Below are 11,605 nucleotides of genomic sequence, written 5' to 3'. Positions count from 1 at the left end.
TCTATGTTGTGCCTTCACAGAGCTGTTATGAAGGACATTCTTTTCCATGGCCGGCTGGACTGCAGCAGGCTTTAGGCTAGAATTGGAATGAATATTCCAGTATTTTCACATACCAGCACTAGTATGAAAGTAGTGGGGGCATAACATGCCTCTACTCATGTGTTTGCAAAGCAAAATAATAGAAAACAACATTGGTCTGCTGGTAAAAGATTGATACGGAATATTTGCTTATGCCAACAATTTTAAGTTTATAGCCTGGAAGAGGCACCCAGATAATGTTAGCCTTAATTGCTGTTTTCTTCTGAACATGGGAGTAGTCCAAAGGCCGTGAATGGAAATTAAAGAAAAATTAAAAACAGATGGCAGAAAGCACTCTGAGAAACTGAAACACAGGCAGTACTATGCTCAATTTAGCAGGAAGGGAGAGGGGTGTCTCTGGAGTTACTATGTCCCCTTCTCCTTGCATAATATATCTTCTCAGGCTGAAGTGCACAATAGAGTGTTTCTCTGAAATGTCCCACACAATTCAGATAGCAGCTATTGGGTCAGATTGCTTTTATTTTCAGTCTTGGTTTTGGGAGCCAGAGTGAGCAAAATCTTGGCTTTAAATTACTTGATTTTCCCAAGAAGAAACCCTATGTGTTTGGCAAAGCTGAGTGGGACAGAGGAGTGGGTCATACATATCGCTTTCAGGGGGAATCTTACAGAGAGAGAATTTCTGGAGTTGCCTCACCTGCTATAGCTCACAATCCTCTGTGACACTTGCAGAATAACGGGGGCTGGCCCAGTAGGGCGAATGGAGCACTGGCCCATGGCCTTAGTCTGCCCTCAACCAGCTCCCCATCTGCTGATAGCCAATAAGGAGCTGGTTCTGCCTGTCAATGGCTCTGGGCAGGGAAGTGGAATAATTGGATTCAGTTTGTATTTAAAGGCGAACCTACCGCTTTGCACTTTGTGAAACATAACACGAACTGAAACACAGTTCTCCTGCCAAAGAAGCGGGTGAAAATGAGCATATGCTAGGGGAAAGTGTGCATAAAAATAAAAATGCACATGCTAGTGAAAATAACACTGTGGTTTAAGATCGGGGGGGGGGGGAGGAGGTTCCTATAAGCTGTTGTGTTAGGGGGGGAGAATGTTGTCTGGATGAGGAAGAGCAGCAGCCTGAGAACCACTGTGCCTTCGCCGTGCATAACTGCATCTAGAAAAGCCTTTGATGTGGCTCTGTGGGATAGTGTGATACTGCTTGAGCTGTTGGTGGTCAGGTGTAGGGAGTGAGGGGTTCAGACTATGATCCTAAACACCTAGGTTTTTTCCTTCCAAATAAATACGTTTAGTGCTGAGTTAACAATGCCATTCTTGAAATACAAACTCTCTCCCACCCCCATACCTTCTGTCAAGAAGAGCAGTCATTAGAAAAAAGTCACAATTCAGAGAGCAGCCTCAAAGTCATTATATTGTTAGTAAAATCTGTTGAGTAGGTGGCAAATCATGTTTTGTTCAAAATTTATGGCTTTCCGTGAGAATTAGGAACCTGGAGATGGTGAGAAAGGGGAAATAAAGGCTGGAATAAAACTTCAATTCTTGGAGATGTTTCAACAAAGAAATATTTCTGCTTCTCCCTCACACTCCTCAAAATCTTAAAAGAAGGGCTAGCCTTGGAATGTTCTAGTCTAGATAACAGTAACCTCTGCATCTACATTTCATAATCTTTTTCTTCCGGTCAGCCAGCTGTGATTCCTCAAACCAGATAAAACAGAATCTGGTGAACTTCAGTTTATGTTCACTCACACCAAAGAAGGCCTTACTTATTTGGAATTTGACGGAGAGCATTAATTATATGATTAGAGTTCAAATAACATGTTGTATTTATGAACAGGATTACTTCCATGGGAGGATTCCATGAACAGGATTACTTCCATGGGAGGAAGTAATCTCACCTAAAAGCTGAATTTTGCCAGAAAAATAGATGTATGAAGACTTCAGCTCTGCAAAAATAATTCTGCTGTACATCATCACTCACAGTTCCCAGAACAAATTGCTCCAATGTATCATCACTGAAATATAGCCCATTGTGGATAGCGCTACTTCTCATTAAAAGTCTTAGTTACCATATTTTTTGCTCTATAAGACTCACTTTTTCCCTCCTAAAAAGTAAGGGGAAATGTGTGTGCGTCTTATGGAGTGAATGCAGGCTGCGCAGCTATCCCAGAAGCCAGAACAGCAAGAGGGATTGCTGCTTTCACTGCGCAGCGATCCCTCTTGCTGTTCTGGCTTCTGAGATTCAGAATGTTTTTTTCCTTGTTTTCCTCCTCCAAAAACTAGGTGCGTCTTGTGGTCTGGTGCGTCTTATAGAGCGAAAAATACGGTATATACAGCCCTGTAATCTAAGACCTGGTACTAACAGGTAATAATAGACTAGCAGATACATAAAGCCAGGAATTAGGCCTTGCAGTAAGCCCAGATCCAATTTCTTTCCCCAGATCAACTTCTGGTAGCCTAGGATGCTTTCTGATTGTTGGGGTGTTGCTCCTCATGTGTGCATTTCCGCCAGCATCCACACGGCATGATCATTAACATGCTAGCCTATATTCTCCCCTCTTTAATTTGGATTAATTGCCCCTGGGTATTGTCTCATAAATTAAGAGAGAGAAAAACAACAACCACTCACTATTGCCAATGACCCCTATGCCAAATCTCAGCAACCCATTTGCAATATTAAGCTCAAAACTGGAAGCACCCACTATTATAGCACAGCACAAATTGGTACTGCTCTCAGAGATCACTGTTCCTAACCATGTAAGATCCATCAAGAAAGTAAATAACTGGAGGGAGTAGGACTGCACACCACTAGCCCCACCATAACATTGCCCTGCTGGCCCTCCCACCTGATGTCTTTACGTTGAGTTGAGTATGTGAAAAGGGGTGCCTCCATGTACATAATAAGATGCCTCATGTCTATTCCTATCATCCTTAAAGGAAGGTGACTAAATTCTGAGGAGCACTTTCACAAAGCTGACTACTCCACATTTTGGTTAACAGTTATAATAGTAGTAGTAGTAGTAGTAGTAGTAGTAGTAGTAGTAGTAGTAGCAGCAGCAGCAGTAATAGTTTGTCAATGACATAAACAATAGCCCTCTTAAGCTATCAATTAATGGTTGCCCTTTCTCTTACATATGTACTTTTTAGCAATCCAAATGAAAGATCAGGCTAAATGATAGTGCTATTTTCCAGTGAATTGCCTTTGGTTAAAAGTACAATAAAGTCAATTACCCATTTCCATGAAAGCTTATTTTAAAGGAACGGATATATCATAATAATAAATGACTGCTGGAGAGCTCACAGTTCAATTAGATTCATACTTAAGAATGCTGTTCGAGATGAAATTGTATTTGCATTGGATTTCATGTAACCTTTTTACTTGCATTACATTTATAGTCTAACATGAACCGGACAGTGTCTGTAGAAGGCAAAGATTTTGTACTCAACAAACCACTTACAAGATATATATGGCCAAGGTGGACAATATCTCATGTCCAAATCCTTTTTGTGTGTGTGGCAGGTGTGTGTGAGAGTGGAAATATGAACTTATTCATTTGCCTATTGAAATTATCCTTCCACAATCCAATATATCATGCCCATATTATATCCAACAGAGAAACCCAATGATGTGTTCCCTACAGCTAGCAATAATGTGGTTATTGCTATGTTATACAACCTTACTAGTTGTATTACCTAGTAATGGGCAGCAAAAAACCAGCGTTGTTCCTGGATGCCCAGCTTGCATTTTTAGCCCAAAATGGATTTGCCCACCTCTAACTGGTGTGCCAATCCCTATATGGCTTATGACCACACATGCCTATTTATATCCAAATTGAAAGGCATTCTCTGTCTGCAAATGGTGGAAGCAGTGTTGGTCAGGGCAGGGTTTAGTCAGACTAGTTTAAAGGAGACTGTACCCTGTTTGCATGGTGGGGCAGCTGAATCACTGCAGCTTACTGGGCGCCATTGCCATTCTAAGAGAATGAGGGAAGTGTTCATGGTTGGTTCTGGCACCTCTTTTTCTAGAAAAATAGCACTGGACAGGTACATGTTTTATCTGTTAAAGTCCTAAATGGAAACTAGAGTACACAAAGGACCACTTTATCCCACAAAAGCCTACTTGGTAAGATCTCCATCAATAGTCTTCCCAGAGCGCTTCTACTGACTGAAGTGAGATTGCAGGAGACAGGAAAAGGGGCCTTTTTATTGACTGTCCTTTCCCATCCTTCCACTAGACTGCCTCTCTTTTCTTATCACTTTTAGAAAGGACCTGGAAATGTTGCTTTTCCCCTTCTAGTTTTAATATGTCTTGATGCCTTTGCAATCATGTAGAACTATTGCTTTAAACAATGGATTGCCCAACCAGTGTCTGCCGTTACCTCCTATGGTTGCCTGCAAAGGGTCTCAGTAAACAGCCCCTTATAAATCCACAAGATGGCATGCCTACACTGTTCTGTCTCTTTTTTCTGCTCTTCTAGATATGACAGCCATGTTTTGTTATGCCACACCCTAAGACTGCCATTTTGTATTTCACATTCCTATGGCAGACATCGCACATACCCTGGCTACCATTTTGTGACTGGCACACATCGCACATTCCCAAAATTCAAAATGTGCTCGCAGGCTTAAAAAGATTGATGAAGAAACAAGACCTACCAACAGAAACTGTCCTCAGTAAATTACAATTTATCCAGGACTCAGAAGTTATCTTGCTAGAACCATTTCAACCTGACCTCATCTGTTCAACACAGAATTTTAAATAGTATAGATATATCTAAACATACTTAGAAAAATGAATGTCACAGATCTGAAGACACAGTTTTCAAGCCTGAGAAGGTTTCTGCTTACTCTAGCTTGAAATAAATCACTCACATTTTAGTGTTCTTTTCTTGGGTCTGCCCAAGTCCACACTCTCAGCAATTCACTACTTCCTGCAACAATCTTACACCATCCCACTATGAAACAAAAGCAAAACAAGACTGAACAGCTATCTTTCCTGGAATTATATTGCTATTGCAGATGGTGAGTTGATTCGAGTCTCTGAATTCCACAGCATTTTCCATTACTGTGCTTGGCCACATAGCCACATAATCGTAAGTACAAAAACACTCTCATCTCATTTCCCTTGGCTTAAGTACTGCGATTTGTGCCACTCACTAAAATGCAGGCACTTCTCCCCCCTTTTAAATTTGATATTTCAATACCATCCACCAGCTCTTCTGGCCACTTCAGAATTTCCCCCAGTCACAGTTCCCACTCTATGCTCACTTTTAGGCTGGATTTTTCAGTATGCTGTGCGAGATATAACCATTTAATCACACAAAATGAAAGTGTGATTCACTGCCATATGAATACAAGAGCAATACGTAAGCTTTGTGCTCAAGATACATGCAAGTTACACATTCATATCATGCCAAAGCCTTATTAAAATTGTTAGTATTTGACTAAATAGTAAATAGCACCCTTGATTCAACATGAATAGTATCCAAGCAAATTCACACCATTTACTTCATTATTTTATTAGTTTTCTATGCCAGCCTTCGTCCGAGGATCACAGGGCAGTTTACAATATAAACACACAAAAATACACAACATAGTAACAAACAAAGTCCTCAGTATATTATATTATTTTATTTATTAAGAACTGTGGTGAGCTTGGGGGTGTGGCTTAGCGAGTGGACCTAGGTGAAGCCTACACACACACACAGGTTTTACTCTGGTCCACTCCCTGGGCATAAAAGGAAGGCATGGCCAGGAAAATCGCAAATGCTTGTCCTGTGTTGATTGCAATCTCATCTGGGGCTTGTGGCCCGTGGTTCCTCTGTACCTTGGGCCCACAATATTACAATTATGGAATACTATTTTTAATGCTTTGTGGTTGTTAATGCTTTATTTTTAGTGCTTTTATACTGTATGGAAGACTTTGATTTGACTGAAAAGGGACTGAGAAAGTGAATAATAATAATAATAATAATAATAATAATAATACTGATTGACTAACAGTTTGTAAGGGATACTCTTTCAATTAGAAATTCATATTACATTTATTATCCAATGTCTTGTTTAGCCTAACTAGAACATATAAACTACTGTATTTACTCAAATGTAATGCACACCTTTTTTAGCCAAATTATGTCATGAAAGTTAGGGTGCGCATTAGTTTTGAAAATTGAGGTGTGCATTAGATTCAATGGCGCATTAGATTGCGTAAATACAGAAGGTTATTAAACCTAATTGCAATTTATTTTTGTATTTATTGTATTTTACATTGTGATTTGGATTTTATGACTGCTTGAGAGTCAACTTCCATATTCTGTTTCAATGAATTCTGCAGCTCCACCTTGGACCCTGGCCAACCCAGGAATTGCCAGAATACCCTGAGCACTGATCCTCTCCTGAGATTTTCCAGCCCATCACTGTCAAGGAGGACAGCCAGCCACAGAGGAAGCATTCGAGTTCTGGCAGCACTTTTCAGACATCCAGCTGCAATATGCATCAAACTGCTATTGATGCAGTCTGATGCAGAAGGTTGGAAGAAGCAATTGTTGCTCTATGGGTCTCAAAGGATAAGAGCATGCCTACAAGGCAGCTGACTGCAGTCACATTTTGACACTGTAGCACATAATCAGATGTACTGAGTAAGTGGTCCTGGAAAAATCTGGAGCCTTTCCTCTCAGCACGAAATGTGAGAACTTGGCCATGCACTGATTTTGCTTGCAGTTGTCTTCATCAGATGTATGAATCGGATGGAGACTAGCTAGGCTGAAATCCCTTGCAGGCGGTCATTGTAGACCTACTACAGCAAGTAAAACATGTTAAGGACCCATTGCCATTAGTCCATAAGTTCTGTTCAACCAACATCTGAATGGCTCTTTTCATCTAAGGCTGCTGACCTAAGTTGATCACAGCTTTGAATATTTCCTAATACTTTAGCAAACAATTCACATGAAAGTGAGTAGGGCTGAATAGTGCTTAACTTCTCATTAAACCAATTTGGGATTGGGTTCTACAATGAGAAACTGATCCTTTCGTGTCATTGGCCCCGTCTGGTGGAATACTCTTGCCAACAGAGATTCAGTGGGTGCCTTATGTGCCAACTTTTAAATGTCTGCTGAAAACTTTTCTATTCTGCCAGGCCTATGCAGGCAATTAAGAGTACATCAATCACAATGGTCTGTTGATGTCTGCTTTCAATTTCTTTTTGCCTTTAACTTGTTTTTAACTTTTTATGATGTTATTGTTTGGTTTTATGTTTTTATATTGCAAACCGCTATGATATATGATATCTATTTACGATACAGCAGTATATACACATTTTTTTATAAATTAATGACATATTTCTTGATGACATTTAGCTGGCCGAGGAAAATAATTATATACAGTGGTACCTTGGTTCTCAAACTTAATCCATTCCAGAAGTCTGTTCCAAAACCAAAGCGTTCCAAAACCAAGGCACGCTTTCCCATAGAAAGTAATGCAAAATGGATCAATCTGTTCCAGACTTGTAAAAACAACCCCTAAAAGAGCAATTTAACATGAATTTTACTGTCTAACGAGACCATTGATCCACCCCCCCTTTAAGATTAAGACATATTAACAATAAGATTTGCTGACAGAAAAGTTTTATATTATGGGAAGAGGCCTTACTGATGTGTAGAATATAAACGGTCTCGTAGATTTACATGGACGTTCCTTATTATTTTAGCAAAGTGTAGATGAGACATTAATGTCATCTTGAAGAAGTTTCAGCTTTTGAGATCAAGAGCAGCAGAAAAAGATTTCCAGTTGTTGGGAATCTGAGATTTTAGCAATTTCTATTTATATAATATTTACCACTAGCTGAGGAAAAAGCCCCTTCTCCTGCCAATATCAGGGGAAAATGTCTACATAAATTAAGGCCTAGAACTACTTTGGTTTAGAATTTGTAACAAATCTTCTGGGAACTTAGAAACCTTGTTGTTTTGTGGCATTCCTTCCATCCCCTAATATGCTCTAATGAATGATATTGAAAGATAAGAAATGTCTGTTTCTGAAAACAGCTGGCCTGGGTTTGGTTCTTTGGAAGTACATTATAAAGTCCTGGTTTAAAACCAAGAAGTTAATAGGAATGCTTCCAAAACAGTTATATCCTTCTGATATTAATTAAAGCTAGTTTATATCTAGAAGGAAGGTAAAACTGTAACCAGTACAAAATTACTTGATAGCCACTGTTGCATTTCCAAATACAATGTAAGCATTTAACACCTCAGTTGGCAACAACCGTGAGTTTGGTTTTAGCTGAATTAGCTCTGCTGACTTCAGCAAGACAATCCATTTAAATCCAAGTACTTTGGTTTAATTCCGTTGTGGACTATGCTGGTAGAATCTGGGACCTCATCCTAAATATATGTTGCTGGAAGTGAACTCTAAGGCTCCAACTACATAGATGTACATTGGTTCCCTCCCCTTATGTAAGCACATATTTTGGGTGATGCTTCTCCTGTTGCAATCCTATAGTAACCCACCCTAACCCTCTGAACAGGCCTTTGGGCATATCCAGTGGGGCACAGGAGGGTGAGAGGAAAAAACTGTTTCATAAGCTGCTTTCCACTCATGTAACTGTTGGATACAACCAATTCTTTCTTGCATTTTCATTTGATGAAGAAAGCCACAAATATTGGGTTGGATCCTAAGAGTTATGAGCAGACATTTTTCCTGTGGAAGACAACTTTCCCATCATCCTACTGCAGCCCCCGAAAAGTTGGGACTTTTCCAGGTGACCTATTTATTCCACATTCACCTTGATTTGGAGGTTAGATTATATCCAGTCTTCATTGAGCATTCATTCTGATTTCTTTATGGGATGGCTATATCACAATGAACATTTATCCTAAATTAATTGTGATTTGCTTGCAGGACATTTTATACATCTTTCCTCTAGTCATTCACTTATCCCACACTTTTTAGTGCATTTTCCATTAAGTTTCCAAACCTCAAGGAGTCCAATTCTTTCTTTTTTCTTCTTCAAGCGGATTAGAGCAACAGAACCCATTAATTCACTTTAATTGCACAATTCTAGGCTGTGTATACACCAGACTTTTAAAGTGCATTTAAAGTACATTTCCCTCACACAAAGAGGGCACTGTAGTTTGTTAAGGGTGCTGGGAACTGGAGCTCTGTGAGGGGCTAAACCAGGTTTCCTCAAACTTGGCCCTCCAGATGTTTTTGGCCTACAACTCCCATGATCCCTGGCTAGCAGGACCAGTAGTCAGGGATGATGGCAATTGTAGTCTCAAAACATCTGGAGGGCCGAGTTTGAGGAAGCCTGGGCTAAACCACAGTTCCCCAAATTCTTCTTTTTTTGAGGGGTGAAAAAAATGCTTCACATCTATGTGCCTGAATCTCTCCCATGCAGTTTTGAGCCATTCTTAGTGTGGTATGTGGCTGCATCTTGAAAAAGGAATTGAGATAAATCAGGGGCACCCCTTTGTATGCCTAGAGTATATTTCCCACTCTCACAAGAGGCCCTTTGGAGTCAACCCAACGACTGCATATATAGCACACACTGTGAAGATTAGTATAATCCGTGTCAAAAAGAAAAACACCAGCACTCTTCAGACTAATTAGACCTCTTATACATTACTATTTTCTGACAGTAGTTAGAACTCCAGCTGTATGCCACCAGTCGAGTTAACTCCTTTGAGGAGTGTTGACATGACCAAGAACTGTCGTGGATATCAGCAATCATTATAACTACTGCGCTGAATGGGAACGTGTCATATCGCTGAAAGGGAATCCCACAATATGCATGTCTAATATTAACTCCCTTGAGAATGAGGTGCAGCAGTATATCAAGAGGAATTATAGTTCTCTTAATTGATCCTCAGTTTGCTCTTTTGTTTTCATACTGGAGTTCCTGACCCTTGGTTTCTGCACTGGTTCTTTTCAGCCAACACTCGCATCCTATCCGCCTAACTGATTTCTCTTCTCTTCTTACCTTCATTGTCCACTTCATGGATTCACTTTCAAATGCCTCCAAGGTCTCCCTCCTTTATAGATAAACTTCTCTTCTTTCTCCATATAGTCTTCCATGGATCTGTTTCTCTATGGGAGGGATGTGGAAGCTGCGGCCCTCTGGATGTTGGATTCCAGCTTCCACCAGCCCCACCCAGCATGACCAATGGTCAGGGATGATGGGAGTTGTAGTCCATCAACAGCTAAAGGGACATCCCTGTTCTATAGCTATCAAGTTTCTTTTTGGTTAAACTACTGTATTCCATGCCTAGCTCCCTTTTCCCTTAAGCTTCATTCAATTGGAATGCCCTTCCACCTGACACCCGACTCTCTTTCTCGGTTACTGCACTGTCAAGTATTTCAAGACACGGCTATTTTTGCTGGCTTTTCTCTGTTAGCAAAGTCACTTAAATAACACAGATGGAGTCCAGAGAGAAAAGAAATACTGATTACACTTTACTGAGGAAACTGAATAAAAACAGAGAAAGGAACAGAGAGGTTTCCTCTCTTTTTTACCTCCTGCCCTGTACTTAGGTAAAGGGACCCCTGACCATTAGGTCCAGTCGTGGCCGACTCTGGGGTTGCGCCGCTCATCTCGCTTTATTGGCCGAAGGAGCCGGCGAACAGCTTCCAGGTCATGTGGCCAGCATGACTAAGCCGCTTCTGGCGAACCAAAGCAGCACACGGAAACGCCATTTACCTTCCTGCCGGAGCGATACCTATTTATCTACTTGCACTTTGACGTGCTTTCGAACTGTTAGGTTGGCAGGAGCAGGGACCGAGCAACGGGAGCTCACCCCGTTGTGGGGATTCGAACCACCGACCTTCTGATCGGCAAGTCCTAGGCTCTTTGGTTTAACCCACAGCACCACCCGCACAGGTAGATATTCAATTAAATATACAGAGCAAAACTCCCTCAGAACTACACAGACAATTAGAGCACCTGCAACCTCAATAAACATGCTACTCAGCTGGGTTGCTGAAGAACATCTCCCCCTTCCCCCACTTGGCTAGTTGATGTCAGCACTAACAGAATTACCCCTTTAATTCCACATAGAATAATCTCTGCTGTTGTTCTTCAGAAACTTTCAACTACTTTCCTTTCACTTCATTGTTCTTCCCTCCCTAATGTGTCTTGTCTTTACATGAAAGGGAGACCTACTTTATTCTTAACTTTTGTACTTCTAGGTCTTTGAATATAAATATTATTTATATTTATGTGTCTGTTGTCTATTTTGACTGATTTGTACTTTGACAATAATAAAAGCAATATTAAAAAATATTAAAAATAAAATTTCTAATATATGGAAAAACAGCACAAGGCCACATTGGCTAACCATTATATTAAGCTGCAAAGATAACATATGAAATGCAGTTTCATTGTAATGGCAATTAAAATCTGCTGAAGAAAGAGTTTTGCATAATTTTCAAACTACAAAAGAGGCGGCTGCCTAAAACAGTGGCACATTCTTCCTGAGCATGTAGTACGTGTTACAGCACGACTATGTGCTTCTATTGCTCACTCTTTATTCTGCAAATAATTGGTAATTATACATTGTCTGGAGCTATA

The 11,605-nt window shown here is 40.3% G+C and overlaps 1 long non-coding RNA gene across 1 annotated transcript in view; it reads left to right on the top strand.

The window, feature by feature from the left end:
* Positions 1–7,604, top strand: part of LOC128421134 (uncharacterized) — a 138,528-nt gene extending 130,924 nt beyond the window's left edge. The window contains exon 5 of the long non-coding RNA XR_008332239.1: positions 6,377–7,604. This is a non-coding gene — a long non-coding RNA (uncharacterized LOC128421134). The remainder of the gene's footprint in view (positions 1–6,376) is intronic.
* Positions 7,605–11,605: the final 4,001 nt, after the last annotated feature.

Source organism: Podarcis raffonei, chromosome 9, assembly GCF_027172205.1.
Source record: "Podarcis raffonei isolate rPodRaf1 chromosome 9, rPodRaf1.pri, whole genome shotgun sequence".
Taxonomy (NCBI): Eukaryota; Metazoa; Chordata; class Lepidosauria; order Squamata; family Lacertidae; genus Podarcis; species Podarcis raffonei.
This window is presented reverse-complemented; position numbering and strand designations above follow the sequence as displayed.